The 21,123-nt window shown below is 33.2% G+C and overlaps 1 pseudogene; it reads right to left on the bottom strand.

Moving 5' to 3' along the window:
• The window catches only part of LOC135320355 (membrane-bound transcription factor site-2 protease-like), a 71,416-nt pseudogene that overhangs the window by 32,138 nt on the left and 18,155 nt on the right, over window positions 1–21,123 (bottom strand).

Raw genomic sequence — 21,123 nt, 5'->3', positions numbered from 1 at the left:
GCCAATTAAAATCCATTTTTTTTCTTTCCATCTACTTGCACTGGGGATTTTAGGTTTCAGAGCCAGACCTAGAAAAAATGGCCTCTTATTAAACAGCTGCAAAAATTGTAAAATTTGTGTACATATACGTATATATATACACAGATATACACATTATAGATATAGATATATATATGAATATAGATGGTGTGTGTGTCTGCCATTTCTTTTTAATGGTTCTGCTTCTATGGAGAAGCCACAACTAAAGAAGGACTCATCTATCTAACCTTCCACACTATACCATCTTCACTCCTGAATTATTTTGATTCATCACTTGGTTAGCTCTTTGTGTTTTTTCTAGATTTCATACAAATTTCACTATATTTCAGCTGATGTATTATGTTCACTATATTTTGGTTGCCTGAATTGAATGTTTTTACTCTCTTTTAACTAGAAGTCTTGTAAGAGAAATATATAACTGCAAAATAAGAAGGTTTCATTTATAGGGAGCATACTTTCCAGAAAACCAATATCAACATACATACAAAGATTAAAAATATAATCTTAAAGTCTTTTACCTGCACAAAATATCCTTAGCTGCTAGACTGGTGATATAAGTTGCAAATGAGTAGTGAACAGATCAACAAATGCTCCAGGATAAATAATAAAGAGAAAAATTTCAAAGCCATTAAAACGCACTTGTTCCCTAAGAAATCACATAAGAAAAAAATTTTAGTAATGCAATTGCCTTTATCGAATAAATAATACTACACAATCTTAAAATTTCTCACTATAATTCAAATTCTTGCTTAAAAAATGATTTCTCCAGATAAACCAAACCAAAACCAAATCAGATCATACATATACATATACGTCACTTTTTACAGTGTTTACCATAGGTTTGAGTGTCTGTGAAATCTATTCCTTTAAGATAATAAGCTAGATGAGAGTTAATGGGCCAGAAATGAAAAAGCAACAGCTAAAATAGGGGAAGATAGATTCAAGAGAGCACAGGATCTGGAAAACTACATAACTTGGTATCTGAGTTCAAATGAGTAAAAGAGAAAACAAAATCATTCACAGGTTTCTGTTAGGTATCTAATGTTATCTAATAAGCAATATAAAGAAATAGAAGGTGAAGTCTAGCGGTAGGACGGCAAAGATGAGGAGTTTTAAACAGGTAGTTTTGTACCATATGTACGTCCATAGTGAGATGTTAAGTTTTATGTATGATATAAAATTCAGGATGAAGATCTGGGGTAGCAACAGATAGTTAACTGTTATCAATCCACAGATGGTAATAGAATGGACATAGTTTACTAGAGCGGTGAGTGTAGATGAGAAGAGTGGGGACACGGTTTTTATAATACTATTAGCATAAGGGCAGAAGGAAACATTCTGTAAAGAAAACAAAAGCCTAATGTCAAGTGAGGAAAGGATAATATTACTATAGCTAAGTAAGTACGAAAGCAGACAGCATATTCAGTAACCCCTCTCCTTTTGTAAATCACCTTAATATGTTCTACAGTCACTTAGTTTTGACTGTCCAAGGGAAGACATTTGTACAAATAACTTTTTCTTGGCAGGTAGGATTTAAATAGAAATTATTCAGATTATTTCACAAACAGATTTAAAGTGAACATACGATTGGTAATGATGGTTCTATATGTAAAACCCAAAAAAATCATAAAGCTAAATATGTTAAAGCAAAAGTAGAAAAGAAAAAAAAGATTCCCACTTAAACAACTGCTGTGTATATCTGTGTAATAGTATATTCTTTATCAGGATTATGGTTTATTGCTAGTCTAAATACTCTCGTTCTGATTAAATCTTCTGCTCTAAAACAGTGATTTTTAATGTCTTATTTGGTCCATGCATCCAAAGCATGTAACAAATTTTTGTAAGTATACTTGGTAGTTAAGACAGTGATTATTAGTGGAGGTCAGATGAGTTGTAACTTGGTCTCTCTACAATCAGTATTGTAGAAGTTCAGTGAACTCTTAAAATACTCAGATATAATTCAGTGATTAATTGGGGTAGCCAAGACCAACAATAGGGCATGATACTTACAGCACTTCTCATCCTTCTATCTCCACTTAGGTTTTTAGGTATGCTATGGTACTTATTAACAAACCCAGCACTTTCAGTTATCTTGCTCTAGACACTAGAGGACACAGCAGAAACAGAAAAAAAATATTTCAACTAACAAGTTGAAAACACTAAAAAAACAGATGAGAGGACTTTAAAAGCAATGTTTAACATTCTGACTCACAGATAAATAGAAATACTAAGTGTAAGGACTAGAATAAAAGCTTTGAAATGCTATGAGAATTTAACCATCCTCAGAAAAGTAAGTCCCAGATTACAGATAGGGACATGGTTAATTGAATGTATTCATTAATACGTTATTGTTTTCTATAAAAGATAAGCTGCATCAAAATAACAATAGTGAATATATAAAGTAGGCAGTATCTACAGAAAGAAAAAAATACTAATGTACCCAATGTAGCAGATTTCAGTAACAAGCCTTTCTAAATTAAAATTTTTATTGCATGTAGAATAAAAATAGAGGTAAATATCATTACCTAATAGCTGCTATTCCATGTACACCACCACTAATAAGGACTGCAGGGAAGAAATAGGTCAGTGGTTCATGGGTCAATTTATACCTGAAACCTGTTTACAGACACAATGATAAACACACACTTAGGCACCAAGAGACCACAATGTTTACTCTGTATTAAACTTATACATCCAAGCTGAATGTCCTACTGAAATTAAAATTCAAAGCAGTACGTAAAGCATTTGAAATATTTAGTTAGTTGTGCTAAGCATATATATGAAAAACTGTGAGTTGCCTTGTAAATAAGTGCTCATTTTCTAAAATGCTGTATATGTGTGTATCATTGTACATACATGGAAGTTTGCTATTATAATAGGTACGTTGTACATTTTTTTAAAAAGTCAAGAATCTTTTTATAAGATAATCGGTCCCAAGTTGTTTTATCAGTTAAGAAGAGATTCTATAAATCAGGCTAAGTGGGCACACTTAAAGTAAACTTATATACACCTGCTTCTCATAGTGCAGGATTCTGAATTCAAAGTTATCCTTCTGAGAAAATTCTCTTCTTTATCAGATGATATAAATAAGTTGTTTTTTAAACTGAAGTATAGTTACTTTACAATGTTGTGTCAATAACTGGTACACAAGTTTCTTTTATTTTTAATAAATAAAATTTTATGTAGTCAAATCTAACAAATCAACCATTGTTTCTGGTATTAATTCTATGTCTACATTTTCTTCCCCATACTGATTGCAAACAAATAGACATCTTTTTAAAAACGTTTTATGATTTCATGTTTTAATTTTAATTCAATCTGTATATGTTTTTATTTACAACAGAAGGATTTGATTTTTTGAACTCTTTAAGTAATTAAAGAGGAAATTCAAGCAATGCTGCTTGAATCTCTAAATTTGACTCCAAATGTCCTTGCCCCAGTTATTAAACTAGTTTTACAAAAATTTTTAATATACGTGTAATAGTTCATTGAATGACAAGCCCATAATTTAGCCACTTGTTGTATTTTGTTAACTTTCAATTCTTCATAATAACAAATAATTATTAAGATAAAGAGGGATACATTTTTCTATATATGGAGGTGTTCTCCTTAAGCTAGAGTTCCAGATTTGGAGAGCTGAAGAATATGGAACTTTTTGTGCCACTTATTATATTAAATGCTCTTTATTAAGACCTGACTAAACAGCTTTTTTCAGCAACATCAATTCCCTTTATTACATTCCCAAGTTGTCAGGAGTCTTCTTGCTCAACCCAGTAGTTTTCCTTCCACAACTGCTCTCTAAATTCATGTGCTTAAGACTAATTTTCATCTGTTCCTTCTATATTACAAAGTATTTAGATTATATTACCTTTATTTCAAGTAAATCTGTAAATTTGCTCTATTGGGATACTAATTTCATTCCATTATTATCTTAAGGATTGAACAGAGTTATGGATGTATGAAGTTTACTTGAATGTGTGCTTACAGCAATAAAATGATCTTATTTGGTGGCAACATTACTTGATTGCCCATCTGTTTCTTGCCATGACAGGAGAATTTTACATGTACCAGAAATACTACCCTGTCAACAAGACAAAGTACTAGCTCCTGGGGAATTAATAGTGAAAAACACTGTACATAATTACAGAGGAAATAGAAAATATGTTCTCCAAGGTACAAAAACATAACCAAATTCATGAGACATAACATTCTTAGACTTACACATAAATATGCATAATGGAACAAAGATGGCAACTGATCCCTTAATGGTTCCAATGCACAAGTCTCTTAATAGAGCCAACATTTTTGTGAGCTTTATGAATAAGCTCGGTGGGAAAAAGAAGAAATAATTTATTCTCTAAAACACAGATCATTTTGCCATACTAAACCTAACTGATAGGCAAACTAATGATACATTACCTTCAAGCTTGCTTCTTTCAGTTGAATTCTCTTTCTTGGTAAACAATAACCAACTGTATAAACTAAGAGTGATCCTAAATTCTTCCATCTTCCTCCAGCCCAGCTGGTGATTTAATTAATCACCAAGCTGTGAAAACTCCACTCTGAAAGATTGCTTGAATCCATCTCCTTCACTGTCCCTGACACTAATTTAGGTTAGGTGCTTATCACTTAGAATATAAATTACTCCATCATCCCCCTTAAATGCTGTTTGGCTTCATCTTACTTTGGTCCATTTTATATTTGTTATGCTCAGCCTGTATAAAATCAAAATTCCTGGAATGTTATTTGGTATTTGTCCTCTACCTATATCCTCTGTCTTATTTTCTGTACTATTCCATTCTTTTGCCATCACTCTTAACCTTTCACCATCACACTTCTCTTAGCTATGAGTCAAAATTCCTGAAAAATTACTGTTCTTTCTTAAAAAGAGTACAATATAATATGCTTTGTCTCCAAGTTCAGTGACTGATGGACCCACCACTTACCAGCTGTTATTCAGCATCATCATGCCTTGATTTCCTTATCTGTAAAACAGAGATATGAACAATAATTTGCTTAGCATTGTTTTAAGAATAAAATAAAGTGGGCACAAAATACTCACACAGGAAACACTGCCTATTTACTAGATTTTATTGTTACTATTAGTTACCTCTCTGTACTATATGGTTCCTTCTCCACCTTCTTTTTCCAGGATACATAGACTTTTCTCATCATTCCCTCCAAGGTCTCCTTTATTCTCTTCCCAGGTGCCAGGGACACAAAGACTTCTTTCTCTTTGTTCTCACAGCACCTTGTAGCACATACCAGCTATTTCTACATAACAAAAGCTTCATGAGGCCTAGGATTAGATTTTTTTCTCATATAAGCAGAATCCAGCAAATGGTCAGTGTTCACTCAATAAATATTTACTGAAGAAGTAAATCATCTCTTCTGAGGTATTTCATAGCTAATTTTTTTAGCATCTAAGAGTTATTAGTACAGATGAAATTCTTTACTATTCTCTTCAACTGAGTTCTAAATACCTCATGATAATCAAGCTGAATAGAGGCCACAATATATGAATTTTTAAAACTGTGTTACTAATTCTTAGTAGCATATTATCTTTATAAGTAATGATTAAAAATATAACAGATGCCTCATGGAAGTCAAAAATACAAATATGAAACTGGAAATAAAGTGAGAAATAAAGGTGAATGGTGAATGTTAGAACACATTTAACACACTTGAGATGTGAAATGATAAGGTACAGGTAAGCGCATATACTTTAAAGTAAAATTATTACAAAGACCTTAGAATCTAGAGAGTGTGACACCAAATTATTGTTCATGTCACAAAATCACAACATTCATTCAAGTTCTTAACATCTTTAAATAGATGGATATTATTAATTATTGTAAATTACATTCTATGGTAAGCATCTTTCAAAGATTTCAGCCTCCTTTGTGTAATTCCTTCCTTGAGTGGACTTAATGACTCGTTTCTATCAAAAAAAATATGGCAAGAGTGATCCTAATTGTGATTCAAATATAAAACACTGCAGCTTTCATCTTGCTCGTTATTGCCTTGTGGTGTACATGTTCTCATGATGCAAGCTGCCCTATGGATAGGGCCATGTGATAAGAAACTAAAGGTGACAACAACTAGCAATGAAATGATGGGCTGCATGTATCAATTCCCCAACAACTGAACTGTACCAATAACCACTAAGTGAGCTTGGAAGTGGATCCTACTCTGTGTTACCCTTCAGATAAGAGGTAGAGACTGAGCCAAAATCTTGACAAAATCTTGAAGCAGAGGACCCAAATAACTTGTGGCTGGACTTTTGACTGCTGACTCACAGAATGTGTTATTTCAAGCCTCTGTAAAAGGAATAATTTATTACATACTAATAAATACTAAAGATTCTGAAAACCATAAAGAGAAAAAAGGCAAGCATTTTGCATCAGATTAAAATGCCATACTACATTTTATTGATTTTAAGTAAGCAGGCTTAGTTTCAACCTTTCAGCATCTCAAGAAAACAATATGTCCATCAACAGGTGACTGGATAAAGAAGAAGTGGTATATTTATACAATGGAATACTACTCAGCCATAAAAACCGACAGCATAATGCCATTTGCAGCAATATGGATGCTCCTGGAGAATGTCATTCTAAGTGAAGTAAGCCAGAAAGAGAAAGAAAAATACCATATGAGATCGCTCATATGTGGAATCTAAAAAACAAAAACAAACAAACAAAAACAAAGGGTAAATACAGGACAGAAATAGACTCACAGACAGAGAATACAGACTTGTGGTTACCAGGGGAGTGGAGGGTGAGAAGGGATAGACTGGGATTTCAAAATTGTAGAATAAATAAACAAGATTACACTGTATAGCGCAGGGAAATATACACAAAATGTTATGATAACTCACAGAGAAAAAAATGTGACAGTGAGTGTGTATATGTCCATGAATGATTGAAAAATTGTGCTGAACACTGGAATTTGACTCAACATTGTAAAATGATTTTAAATCAATAAAAAATGTTAAAAAAAATTTAAAAAAATAAAATAGCAAAAAAAAAATACAATATGAATCCAACTGACTATTCACTAATTGGCAGTAGTCTGAATACTGGTCCACTTGTTCTGCTACTAGTTAATACTGCAATAATTTTTAGTAATTCCTTCCATATTCTTATTAATGTTTATTGAACACACTTACTTTGAAATACTGTAAGATAATGTATTTTCATATTTTTATTGTGGGTAGGAGTTATACGACACAATGTATTATTTTATATCTATACTTAAACTTATTTAGTTTAAAAGAAGGTCACTTACCACAACGTGGCACCTGTTCGCTATGCATTGAAAAGGACAGGGAAGAAGATGAAGAGGAGGAAGAGGAAGAAGAAGAGAAGGAAGAAGAAGAAGAGGAGGAGGAAGAAAAGGAGGAAGAAAAAGGCAAGTCAGGCATCATTTGCGCCAGTCTGTGTTAGCGTTTTTCCAAGGAGGAAAAAAGAGCTAAACATGGTAGCTACTCCAAACACCATTCCACAGTTGAACCTGTCAAAAGGAAAATCACACAAATGAACAATTCCTCATTACTCAAATACTAAAATAAATCCTCATTACTCAAATACTAAAATAAATATCAGCTATATTTTAAGCCTCAAGATACTATCTAAAAATTCTACAATTCTGCTTCTTTTTCTTTTTTTGGTGGGGGGGGTTAGGTTTGTTCTTTTGCTTATTTACTTAACAGAGGTACAAGGGATTGAACCAAGGACTTCATACATACAACCACACATGGTATCACTGAACTATACCCTCTCCCCTCTGCTTCCTTCATTCACCTTTATTTCACCTATTTGACTAAAGCATTTGCACTAATCTATTGCCATAAACTATGAAAACTGAAGAAGCTGAATATAGTTCCCAATTTAAAAAAACTGTTTACTTTGTTCTTTATTCATATGTGTGTGTGTGTGTGTATATATATATATATGGCTATTTTGATTCAGTTTTCAAATATTTATGAAGGCTCCTTCAAGTGAAATGACATCACTTTCATTTATTTAGCTTTGTCTTGTCAGTTTATTAAATGATAAAATATAGTGATAATTTCCTTTTTGTAATTGTTTTAATTATTAAAAGTTATCCTTCCACTACTGGGAATAACCTTTTCTATTAACAGTCTAATAACATTTTTAACTAACTTTTGAATAAGTTACATATTTCAATAACATATCCATTTCATCCAACTTCCCAAATTAATAGGTAGCTGTTTAAAATAATCCTATTATTTTCAATGTCAGTGAAATCTGTAGAAATGCCCTTTTTTCAATGCTAATTTTTGGTAATTTGTTTTTTCTTTTTTTCTTGATCAGTCATGCTATAGCCTTTATTATTTTACTTAAACTTTTCAAAAACAACTTCAGCTTTGCTGATTTTCTCTAGTCTATGTCTATTTTGTATTTCATTTATTTCTGCTCTAATCTTTGTCATCTCCTTCTATTTCCTTTGATTTTATTTGCTATGGCATTTTTTGCTAACTTTTATAATGATTTGTTTGCTCCAAATGGAACAAAAATAATAGTGCATTTAGACAAAGTCGTCCCATTTCCCTGAACACTAAAAATGAAAAAAACCTGTCAGTCTCTAGAGATCCCAGACATTATGGCAAACCCTCAACCATGAACTCCTTAAGCAGCATAAATTCCTTAATTTCTAAAATATGTGAAATCAAAATTATACACTCCTTTGGGTTAACAGAAAACATGTATGGATATATGTAAACTGTCAACAATTTAAAATTTGGTAGAGTAAAAAAATGACAGAAATAACAAATTCAGCATGCTATTTCTCATGATCACAACGAAAAATTTAAACCAAAACAAAAGAAAAATCATTAAGAGTAACACTGGTAAAATATCCTCCCTTTCCGCCGTCCCCAGTTGGTAAAGGCATAATTGAAAACAGGTGTTTGCCAACTTATATGGAAAGGGTAGATGCTCAATCCATTGTTTTCCACCCAGTGTTCATAAGAATGCTTCAAGCAGACAGAAGACTAGAAAGAAAGAGAAGTTCCGCATCACTCAATTTTGAAGAACAAATTGTAATGTTTGAGAAAAGCAAACAAGTATTTTCTACTGATAATAATGATACTGACTGCCCAAATTTACAATTTGAACTCTCTGTTCAGTCTTGAGCATCTATACAGAAGATGTTAAAGGGTATATGTTTACTCCAAAAATTTTGTTTCTACAGAAGAGTACGAGTCTGGTACTACAGTTTAAAAAGATCCCCAAACAAGGCATGGGAAGGGATAAGTTACTGACTTACAAAAAGGCTACTTGGAATCAGTGCTCTCTATTTTTTACTGAACAACTACCCACATAAATTAATCTGCTTTTGATTACATAAATTATTTAAAGTCTCTTAAATTCTCTGAGGTTTGGTGGGATAACTGCTTAAATCTTATAAAACCCAAAAGAATGTTACTCTCAAAAAAGAAAAAAAAGGTAAAATCCGACAGGACTAACTGTAAGGAGAAACAGACCAATCCACAATTACAATTGGAGATTTTGATATCCCACTCTTCTTTATTAATAGAACAACTTGGCTGATAATCACCAATGATATATTAGATTTGAAGTACAATCAATGAAGTTGACATGATCAACGTTACAATACATTACTAACATTAGGATAAATATTTTGAAATGCACATAAAAACATTTAGCAAGACAGATTATACTCGGACATACAAAGGTCTAAGTAAATTTTGAGTTTTTCAAATCATAGAAAATAGTCTTTAGATTACAATATAATCGACCAAGAAATCAGTAATAAAATGAAAGACATTTGAAAAACCTCAAATATTTGGAATCTAAGAAACACTTTTAATTAGTCTGTTGTATTACTTTTCTATATGTGCGAAAACAAATTACCACAAAATTAGTGGCTTAAAACAAAACTTATTTATTATACTGCATGTCAGATGTCTGACAGGGCTTTCACTAAGCTGAAGTCAAGGTATCAGCAGGGCTGTGTGTCATTCTGGAGGCTTAAGTGAAAATTCATTCTCATGTCTTTTTCAGTTTTTACAGGCAACCACAATTCCTGGGCTCACAGATCTCTTCCTCTTATCTTCCAAACAACAAAACTGCATCTCTCTCTGACTTTCTAATGGCATTACATGTCTCTCTGGTCAAACTCTTTTTAAGGTATCCTGTGATTAAAGTGGGGCGGTGCAGAAAACACAAGATAATCTCAATGACCTTGAGAAGAACTTAAACAAGCGTTAGAGATAATTTTGAACTTAAAAGAAATGAAAGCACATTTTATAGCATTTAGGAATGCTATTGAAACCATACTTGGGGGCAGGAGAGATGTACAGCTCTGAAAATACATTTATAAAGGAACATCTCAAGTCATTTTCAGCTCAACTTAAGAAAATACAGAGAAGAAAAGCAAATTAAATGCAAAGTAAGCAGAAAATGCTAAAGATCAAAGTGGATGTCGATAAAATGGAGAACACATTTGAGAATAATCAACAAAAATCAAAAGCTGATTGTGAGATTAGTAAAACTGATAAATCCCTAGCTAGAATAATGAGAGAAAAAAGAGAGAAAGCACAAACTGCAAATAAAAGAAGTGAGTTCACATCATTACAATTCTATAAATACTGTAAGACTAATATGAACATTTACACCGATAAATGATGAAGGCAACTAATTCACGAAAGACACAAACTACCATCTAGTCTCTTTTCTCCTAGGTATTTATGCGAAGGAAAAAATGTGTGTAAAAAGACATTTACAAAATGTTAATGAGAGCTTTGTTTGTTAACAGAGCCAAACTGTTTAACTATCCACATGTTCAACAGGTGAAAGGATAAATTGGTATGTGTATGCAACAGAATACTTCAAAACAGTAAACGAAATGACGTGGTCAATCCAAAAAATTATGGTAAGTGAAAGATTCCAGACTCCCATCTCTCTCTCTCCCCCCAGAGTATATATGACATGGCTTCATTATATACAACTTAGGAAAACATACACTAGAGAGATGGGAGCAGAGTAAAGATTAACCCAGGGATAAAGGATGAAAAAGCTTGGGAGACGGGAACCTTGTATGACTTTATGATGCATCTTAAACTTTCAGACCAGTGCTCTAAATTGATTTTATTCACTTCCAATGTCAGCGTCTCTAGAGGGTTGCGACCTTAAAAAGTGGCTCTCCTAATTCAAAGTTTTATTTCCCCGCATCCTCCACAGAATAACAGAGTCCTGTACAGGATGAGAGTGCTGCAGTGTCTGCACCTCCCAGTACTGCGACATACCCCTACCGTCAAGCGAGACAGGGTAAAAGGCCTTGTGCGATGCACGCCCTTGGGTTCGGTTCCTTGAAGCTCATTCACGGGCCTCAGGCTTAAGCCCCTCACCTTCAGCGCCAAATCGGTTAAATTGACCGTAGCCCAGCCGCCCACAACCACCACTACCAGCCACACCGGGATTATGGCGGTGGCGGAGCAAACGTGCCTTCCCTGCAAGCAGCAACCAGCGGATCCCGCAGCTCCTTCAGTACTTGCATCCGCGTAGCAACCAAGTTGCTACAAATTCCTTTCCGGCGGTGACGCTATTTCCCTACGGAACCTTAGGCTTGGGACACAAAAATAAAAGTTCGAGCAATGAAAAAGGGGCCGGGCTTCTCTACCTTGGCGTTGGTGCCTCGCTAAGAAGTCAGTTGGGCTTCACTCCAAGTTCTCTACCAACTTGTTCTGCAGTGATTTCTTGGATTTTGGCCCTCGTGCCTGCCTACTCCTCATGGTCACAGGTTCTTTGTAATGTTTACCCTTCTATTATTTTTAATCTAGTGAAGGTGTGGAGTCAGTTGAAGTAATAACCGTGTCTGCCTTCCCAACCTTTGTGCCATGTTTATTATTTAATTCCTTCCTTTTATATTTAAAAATCATATATATAACATTAGTGTATATGTAATATGTGTAATGTAACATATAATACAATGTATAATATATGAGGTATAATATATGTATGATATAATACAAAAAATATATGTAAAAATCAATAGTCAACCAACCCTGAAAAGCCAACCTGCTATTTGGAAGTGAGGCCATCATCTTTAACAACCAGCTCAGAGTACCAAACAATAACACCTCTAATAATTAGCCTCAGAGAACCAGTACTTCATTAATAACTCAGGTTCCCTGATTTTTGCTCTGCTATCAATTTAGAACCAACCAGAGTAAACCAAATTCACCCACTAACCCATCACATTCGATGTCTTGCCACCCCTCTGTCTGCCTTTGAAAGTAATGTTTCAAATCAGTCTTACAGAAATCTTTCAATTGGCTGCATCAATTTACATTTTCAAAAACAGTACACAGAAGATGTCTTATCTCTACATCCTTGCCAGCACTTGTTATTTCTTGCCTTTTTGATAACAGCCGTTCTAACAAGTGTGAAGCGTTATCAGATTGAAGTTTTGATTTGCATTTCCATGATTATTAGTGATGTTGAGCATATTTTAATATGCTGTTCTCCAAGTGTATGTCTTGGGGCTACTGTCTGATTACCTCCAATGGCTATTTTTTAATCAGGTTGTTTGTTGTTTGTGTTTGACTTGTATCCATCCTTTATATATTTTGTTTATTTAACCCTTATTGAATACATAACTTCCAATATCTTCTCTCATTTGTTGATTATTTTCTTTACTATGCAGAGGCTTTTAGTTTGTTGTTTTCTCCCTTATTTATTTTTACTTTCATTGCTTTTGCTCTTGGTGTCAGATTCAAAAATTGCTGTAAAGATCTATGTCAAAGATCTTACTGCCTGTATTTTCCTTTTGAAGTTTTATGGGTTCAATTCCTAAAAATCAAATTTTAATCAATTTCAGTTGATTTTTGTGTATGGTTTCATTTTTGCATATACCTGTCTGGTTTTCACTCACCATTTAATAGAGACTGTTCTATCCTAGTGGTGTATTCCTGGCTTCTTTGTGGTAAATTAACTGACATGTCTATGTAGGTTTATTTGGGCTATGTAGGGCTTGCTGTTCCATTCCATCGATTAATATTGTCTGTTTTTAATGCCAATGTCATACTATTTTGATTTCTGTTACCACCCTATTTTAGGGAGCATGATACCTCCAGCTTTGTTCTTATTTCTCAAGATTGCTTATGCTGTTGTAGTTTTTCTGTGGTTCTATACAAATTTTAGGATAGTTGTTACATTTCTGTGAAAAAAAAACTGTTGGAATTCTAATACATACTGCATTGAATCTGTAAATTGCTTTTATTCTTTGATATCTTATTCTTTAGTTGCAAATGAGATTATTTTCTTAATTGCTTTCTCTGTTAGTTCATTGTTAATGGATAAAAATGCAATAATTTCTATATATTTATTTTGTACCCTGCAACTATACTGATCTTTTTTTGTCAGTTCTAACAGATTTTTGCTGGAGTCTAAGGTTTTGTATATGAAATATTATATAAACTGCAAATAGTGGCACTTTTTTCTCTTTTTTTTCCAATTTGGATGTTTCATTTCTTTATCTTGCCTATTTGTTCTGGCTAGAACTTTTAATATTATGTTGAATTAAACTAGGGAGAGTAGACATACTTATCTTTATTCTGATCTTAGAGGAAAAGCTTTCAGCTCTTCACCATTGAGTATGATGTTAGCTATTACTTTATCATAGATGATTTTTATTATGTTGGGTATGTTTCCACTATATGCACTTTGTTGAGAGGTTTTCATCATGAAAGAATTTCAAATTTTCTCACATACTTCTGCATTTATTGATATGACTGTATGATTTTTTTCCCTTTATTTTGTTATTGTGATATATCACATTGATTGGTTTGTGGTTTTTGAACCATCCATGTGTCTCTGAACTAAATCTGACATGATCATTGTGTATGATCCTCTTAATACATTGCTAAATTCTCTTTGCTTATATTTTATTGAGGATTTTTGCATCTATGTTTATCAGGGATATTGGATAGTAATTCAGATATTTGTGGCATCATTGTCTGGTTTGATATTAGGGTAATACTAATTGTAAAATGAGTTGCAAGTGTTCCCTTCTCTTTAATTTCTTGGAAGAGTTTGAGAAAAATTGGTATTAATATTTCTTTGAAAGTTTGATAGAATTCACCAGTGAAGTCATTTGGTCTTAGGCTTTTGTTTGTTGCAGGGTATTTGATTTCTGACTTAATCTTACTAATAGTAATTTGATCATTTTTCTATTTTTTATGATTCAGTTTTTGTAGGTTGTGTGTTTCTAAGAAATTAACCATTTCATCTAGGTTGTCAAACTTTAATTTATATTTGCTTCAGTAATGTCTTATGATCTTTTGTATTTCTATGTTATCTGGTATGTCAATTGTAATATCTAGTTTTTCATTACTAATTTAATTTCTTTGAGTTCTCTATCTTTTTCTCTTGGTGAGTTAAGCTAAAGACTTGTCATTTCATGTATCTTTTATTTACCATTTTGTTTTCACCTCTTAATTTTCCTCATCTTTCTATTACTTTTTTATTGAAGTATAGATTTATAATATTACATTAATTTCTGTATTTTTGTGAAGATTATAGTCCATTATACATTAACACAAATAATGCCTATAATTCCTGTGCTGTACAATATATCCTTATTGCTCATAATTTATACATAGTTTGTATCTCTTAATCCTGTAACCATAATTTGTCCCTTACCCCTCATTCCCCCTTTGGTAACCATTAATTTATTTTCTGTCTATGGGTCTGTTTGTATTTTGCATACACATTCATTTGTATTATTTTTTAGATACCATATATGACTGATACGCAATATTTGTCTTTCCCTTTCTAACTTATTTCACTAAGCATAATATTTTCTAATTCCAGTCACATTACTTCAAATGGCAGAATTTCATTCTTTTGTATGACTCAGAAATATTCCATTGTATAAATATATACACCACCTCTTCTTTATCTAGTCATCTGTTGATGGACATTTAGGTTGTTTCCATGTCTTGGCTATTCTAAAAAGTACGGCTCTGAACATTGAGATTCATGTATCTTTTCAAATTAGTGTTTCCATTTTTTCTGAATATGTACCCAGTAATGGAATTGTGGGATCATATGATAGTGCTATTTTTAGATTTTTGAGGTAACTTTGTACTGTTTTCCATGGTGCCTGTACTAATTTACAATTCTACCAAAAATGTCCAAGGGTTCCCTTTTCTCCACATCCTCTCCAGTATTTTTATTTGTAAACTTTTTTGATGATAGACATTCTGACAAGTGTGAGTAATATCTTGCTGTTTTGATTTGCATTTCTCTAACAATTAACGATGAGCATCTTTTCATTTGTTCATTGGCCATCTGGATGTCTCCTTTGGAAAAATGCCTAATAAGATCTTCTGCTCATTTTTTTATTGAATTCTTTGATTTTTTTAAATATTGAGTTACAGGTGCTATTTATATATGTTGGATTTTAACCCCTTATCAGTCACATCATTTGTAAATATTTTCTACTGTAAGTCTAATTAGGTCCCATTTGTTTATTTTTGCTTTTATTTCTTTTGCCTTAAGAGACCTTAAGAGACATTCAAAAAAATTATTGCCATGATTTGTGTCAAAGAGTGTTCTGCCTATGTTCTCTTCTAGGAGTTTTTATAATTTCAGGTCTTTTATTTAGTACTTTAAAACATTTTGGGTTTATTTTTGTATATGGTGTGAGGGAATGTTCTGACCTTATTTTTATGTGTTGCTGTCCATTTTTTTTCCAGCACAACTTGTTGAAGAGACTCTCTTTTCTCCATTGTATCCTATATACTTCTTTTATCATAGATTAGTTGACCATAACTGCATGAATTTATTTCTGATCTGTCTATTCTATTGATATATATTTCTGTTTTTATACCAGTGTCATGCTGTTTTGATTTCTGTAGCTTTGTCATACAGTCTGAAGCCTCCAGCTTATTTTTTTCTCCTAAAGATTGCTTTGGCAATTCAAGGTCTTTTTGGCTCCATATATATTTTAGGATTATATGTTCCAATTCTGTGAAAAATCTCATGGGCACTTTGTTAGAGATTGCATTAAATATGTAGATTATGATTGCTGGTATGGTCATTTTAACAATATTAATCCTTTCAATGCAAGAGCATAGGGTATCTTTCTATTTCTTTGAATCACCTTCAGTTTTCTTCACCAGTGTTTCATAGCTCTCAGAGTTTAGGTCTTTTACCTTGTTGGTTAAGTTTATTCCTAGTTATTTTATTGTTTCTGATGCAGTTTTAATTGAGATTGCTTTTACTTTCTGTTTGTGATATTTTGTTGTTAGTGTATAGAAATGCAGATTTTATCATCCAACTTTGCTGAATTCATTTTATTACTTGTTTCTGAGTTGTTTTTGTAGTTTTTCCCTGTTCTTTCCTTTTGTTTCTTCACTGTGGTTTGATAATTTATTTAGTGGTATATCTGTGTCAGTTTTTCTCTTATTTTTGTCTATATATTGTAGTTTTTGATGTGTAGTTACCATGGGGTTCATATATGTTGACTCATAACTGTATCTATTTGTTTTAAACAGGTGGTCCTTTAGATTGTAACCATTCTAAATAATCTAAATTTTCACACTACTCCCATTTTGAGTTTTTGATGTCATATTTTACATGTTTATGTTTATCCTTTTACTGATGATGGTAAGTATACTTGATTTTATAATTTTTTGTCTTTTAACTCTTGTACTAGTGTGTTTAAGTCATTGATAATCAGCCTTCACTATATATTTGCCTTTGCTAGTAGGATTTTTCCCTTTCTATGGATACTTCTCATTATAGCCTTTTTTTACCCCCCATATAGAGAAGACCCTGTAACTTTTCTTTAAGGTTTGTTTAGTGTTGATGTTCTCTTTTAATTTTTGTTTGTCCGAGAAGTTGTTTATCTCTTCTTCAATTCTAAGTGATAATCTTATTGGGTGGAGTTTCCTACATTGCAGGTTTTCCCTTTCAGCACTTTGAACATATCATGGCACTTACTTCTGGCCAGCAAAGATTCTTTAGAAATATCAGCTAAAATTATTCCAGGGTGTTTCCTTGTAACTAACTTTCTGTTTTTCTCTTGCTGTCTTTAGAATTATGTCTTTAACTTTTCCATTTTAGTTATGATATGTCTTTTAGTGAGTCTCTTTAGATTACTCTTATTTGGGACCCTCAGTGCTTCCTGTACCTGGATATCTGTTTCCTTCTTCAGGTTTAGGAATTTTTCAATGATTTTTTCACATTTATTTTCAACCAGATTGTCTTCTTTTTAATGTGAATGTTGGTCTGCTTGATGCTGTCTCAGAGATGCCTTAAACTGTTTTCATTTTTTTACTTGCTTTTTTTTTCCTGTTTTGATGAGTGATTACCATTATTCTATGTTTCAGATCACTTAAATATATTCTTCTGTGTCACTTAATCTGCTATTAATTCAGTCTGTGTGCTTTTCATTTCAGTTGTTGTATTCTTTGTTTCTGACTAGTTCTTTTTTCATATTTTTCATTCTTCTGTAAAAGTCTAATGGCATTCAACTATTCTTTTACCTAACTCAGTTAGCATTCTTAATTATAATCGCTTAAAATTTTTATCTGGTAAATGGTTTGTTTTTGTTTTATTAGTTGTTTTTACAGGGGGATCTCGCTTAATCTTTTAACTGAGAAAAATTCCTCTGTCTTTTAAATTTGCTTAACTCTCTATGTCTATGAAATTATGTGAAACACTCATCTGTTGCAGTGTTGAAGAGTGATTATTATGTTGGAGCATCCCTATACAGCCTTCCTGTGTCCAGTGGCTTTGGTGGGAGAGTTGGATTTGCCTAGATAACAAATGATGTGTTTTCCCAGTGTGTGCTGGGTGCTATCACCTTGGTAGGAAGTGAGGTTGGGGATGGAGTGGCTAGCTGCAGAGCCAGGTATGAATGGGGCTTCTATCCTGAGTGGCCATCACTGTCCTATTCAGGGTAGTGTAAGACGCCAAGTTGCTGAAACAGAATCTTTGAAGTTTAGGTCCAAGCCAGCTCTGTTTTTTCAAGTGTGTGCTCTCCTTGCTCCAGGTACTGGCACCAACACACTAGAGGAGAGTAGCACTCAAATAAGAGGCGCTGAAAGTGGGCATTTGGCAAAGGCCAGGTTATGTGCTGTGGAAGTCTGGCCATAATCCAAGATCCAGGCTGCCTTTGACGAGCTTCCATGTAGCACCAAAAATGGCAGTTCTTGCTGCCAGGTGCAAATTAGGGTTTGAGCTACCTCAGCATCTCACAACTGAGATCTTTCCTCAGTCATGGCAGCTCTTGTGAGAAAGGTGGGGCTGAAGTGTTTGCTCAGCTGAGGCTGGGATGCCCACTGGGGTGGTTATGGGAAACTAGTCAGCTATTAGTGGGTTCTCAATCTACCCACTCTGCTCAGCTTCAGGAGCAGGAAAATGCTCAAGCATTTCTTATGAAGGAGTCAAGTTTTCTCATATCTCTCTTGTTAGTCCCACTGGCCTTCCAATCAACCAAGAGGACTCATCCTCCTTTTGTTGGACACCATGGTTGGTGTGCCAGTATGTGGCTTGACCCATTCTCCAGAGTAGATTTCTGTCCGTGTCATCTCCCTTTTCCCCTGAGTCCTCTTTCAGGGGCACAGGTCCTAACCTGATCATTTTTCTTTCCTTCCTCCCTAATTTTGTGTGAATCATTTGTACAAGCCTCATTTTGCAGGACTTTGTTTGCAAGAATCCAATTAGTTTTCACTGAAAATCTATTCTATATATAGATACATTTTTGATGTGTTCATGGGGGGAGGTAAATTCCACATCCTCTTACCCCACCATCTTGATCCAAGCCTCCCTCTGTTTATTTTTCAATCAGATTTTTCCTATTGTATTGAATAAGTTTTAAATATTTTACATATTAACTTCTTATTCAGATGTATAAGTTATAAATGTATACAGTTGAAATTTTGATAAGTATTATTTTTGAATCTATAGATTGCTTTGTATCTAGTATGTACATTTTAACAATATTAATTCTTCGAATTCATAAGCGTGGAGTATCTTTTCATTTATTTGTGTCTTCAATTTCTTTAATTAATGTATTACCTTTACAATAGTAAAGGATTTTCACCTCTTTGATAAAATTACTCTAAGATATTTTATACTTTTGATTCAATTGTAAATGATACTGCTTTCTTAATTACCTTTTTTTCTTTTTTACAAGTCCATCCCTTTTTAAAGTGTGTATTTATTAAATAGAACTATAACTGATTTATAATATTATGTTTATTTCAGGTATATAGCAAAGTAATTGAGAAAAGAATCTGAAAAGGAATATCTATATTCTTTTCTACTATAGGCTATTACAAAATACTGAATATAGATCTTCATGCTATACAATAAATCTTTGTTGTTTATCTGTTTTGTATGCTCTGTGTCTGTTAATCCCATACTTCTAACTTGTCCCTCCCCACCCTTTCCCCTTTATTAACCATGTTTGTCTTTTATGTCATAACTTTGTTTCTGTAAATAAGTTTTTTTGTATTATTTAAAAGATTCCACATATATGTCATATTATATGTGTGTATGCGTGTGTATCTCATACATCTTCTTTATCCATCATCTGTTGATGAATGCTTAAGTCACCTACATGTCTGCCATTGTAAATCGTCCTGCTTTGGTGTACATGTATCTTTTCAAATTAGTGTTTTTGGTTTTTTCTGGATATATGCCCAGAAATGGGATTGCTAGATCATATGGTACCTCTATTTTAGGTTTTTAAGGAACCTGTATACTATAGTGGCTGCACCCACTTACATTCCTGTTAACAGTGTAGAAGGATACCCTTTTCTCCAGCATTTATTTCTACACTTTTTGATGATGACCATTCTGACAAGTGTGAGATGATGGCTCATTGTGCTTTTTATTTCAATTTCTTTAATAATTAGCAATGTCGAGCATCTTTTCCTGTGCCTATTGGCCATGTGTATGTCTTCTTTGGAGAGATGTTTATTTAGGTCTTCTGCCCCTTTTTGATTGGGTTATTTGGGATTTGTTGTTGTTGTTGTTACTGAGTTGTGTGAACTGTTTGTATACTTTGGATATTTTTTACATTCTCTTGATATTTCATAGTGTAAAGAAATGCCATATGTTTCTTTATTATTAATCTTGTACCCTGCTACCTTGCTGAATTCATACATTTGTTCTACTACTTTGTGTCTGAAGTGTTTAGAGTTTTCTGTATAGAGTATCATCTGCATATAACAACTGCAAATACTTCTTCCCTTCCAATTTGGACACATTTTATTTCTTTTTTTAATTTGACTGATGGCTGTGGCTATGATTTCCAAAACCATGTTGAATAGAAGTGGTTAGAGTGGGTACCCTTGTCTTGTTCCTGATTTTAGCAAAAAAGCTTTTAGTTTTTACCCACTGAATATCATATTGGCTATGGGATTCTTATAAATGGCTTTTATTATGTTGAGATTTGTTCCTTCTATACCTATTTTGGTAAGGGTTTTTTATCATGAGTGGATGTTGAATTTTATCAAATGCTTTTTCTGTTGAGATGTTCAGGTGGTTTTTATCTTTTCTCTCTTTTTTTTTATTAATAGACTTTATTTTTTTAGAGCAGTTTCAGGTTCACAGCAGAACTGAGCAGAAAATACAGAGTTCACACATAGCCCTCCCCACCCACAATATATACTCCCCTGCTCTCAACATCCCTCATCAGTGTAGCATATTTCATACAATCGATGAAACAACATGAGCACATTATTATCAACCAAAGTCCACAGTTTACATTAGGGTTCACTCTTGATGTTGTATATTCTATGGGTTTTAATAAATGCATAATGACATGCATCCACCATTATAATATACAGAATAATTTCATTTCCCTAGAAACCCATCTGTGCTCCATCTATTCTTTCCTCCTTCCCTCCCTCTCCGTAAATCCCTGGAAACCACAATATTTCAATTGCTTCTGTAGGTTTGCCTTTTCCAGAATGTCATTTGGTTGGAATGGTACAGTTTGTAGCCTTTTCAGACTGGCTTCTTTTATTTAGTAATATGTCTTTTAAGTTTCTTCCATGTCTTTCATGGCTTGATA

The sequence above is a fragment of the Camelus dromedarius genome, chromosome Y (assembly GCF_036321535.1).
Source record: "Camelus dromedarius isolate mCamDro1 chromosome Y, mCamDro1.pat, whole genome shotgun sequence".
NCBI classification, from domain to species: domain Eukaryota; kingdom Metazoa; phylum Chordata; class Mammalia; order Artiodactyla; family Camelidae; genus Camelus; species Camelus dromedarius.
The sequence above is the reverse complement of the archived record's forward strand: the minus strand, read 5'-3'. Positions and strand labels throughout refer to the sequence as shown.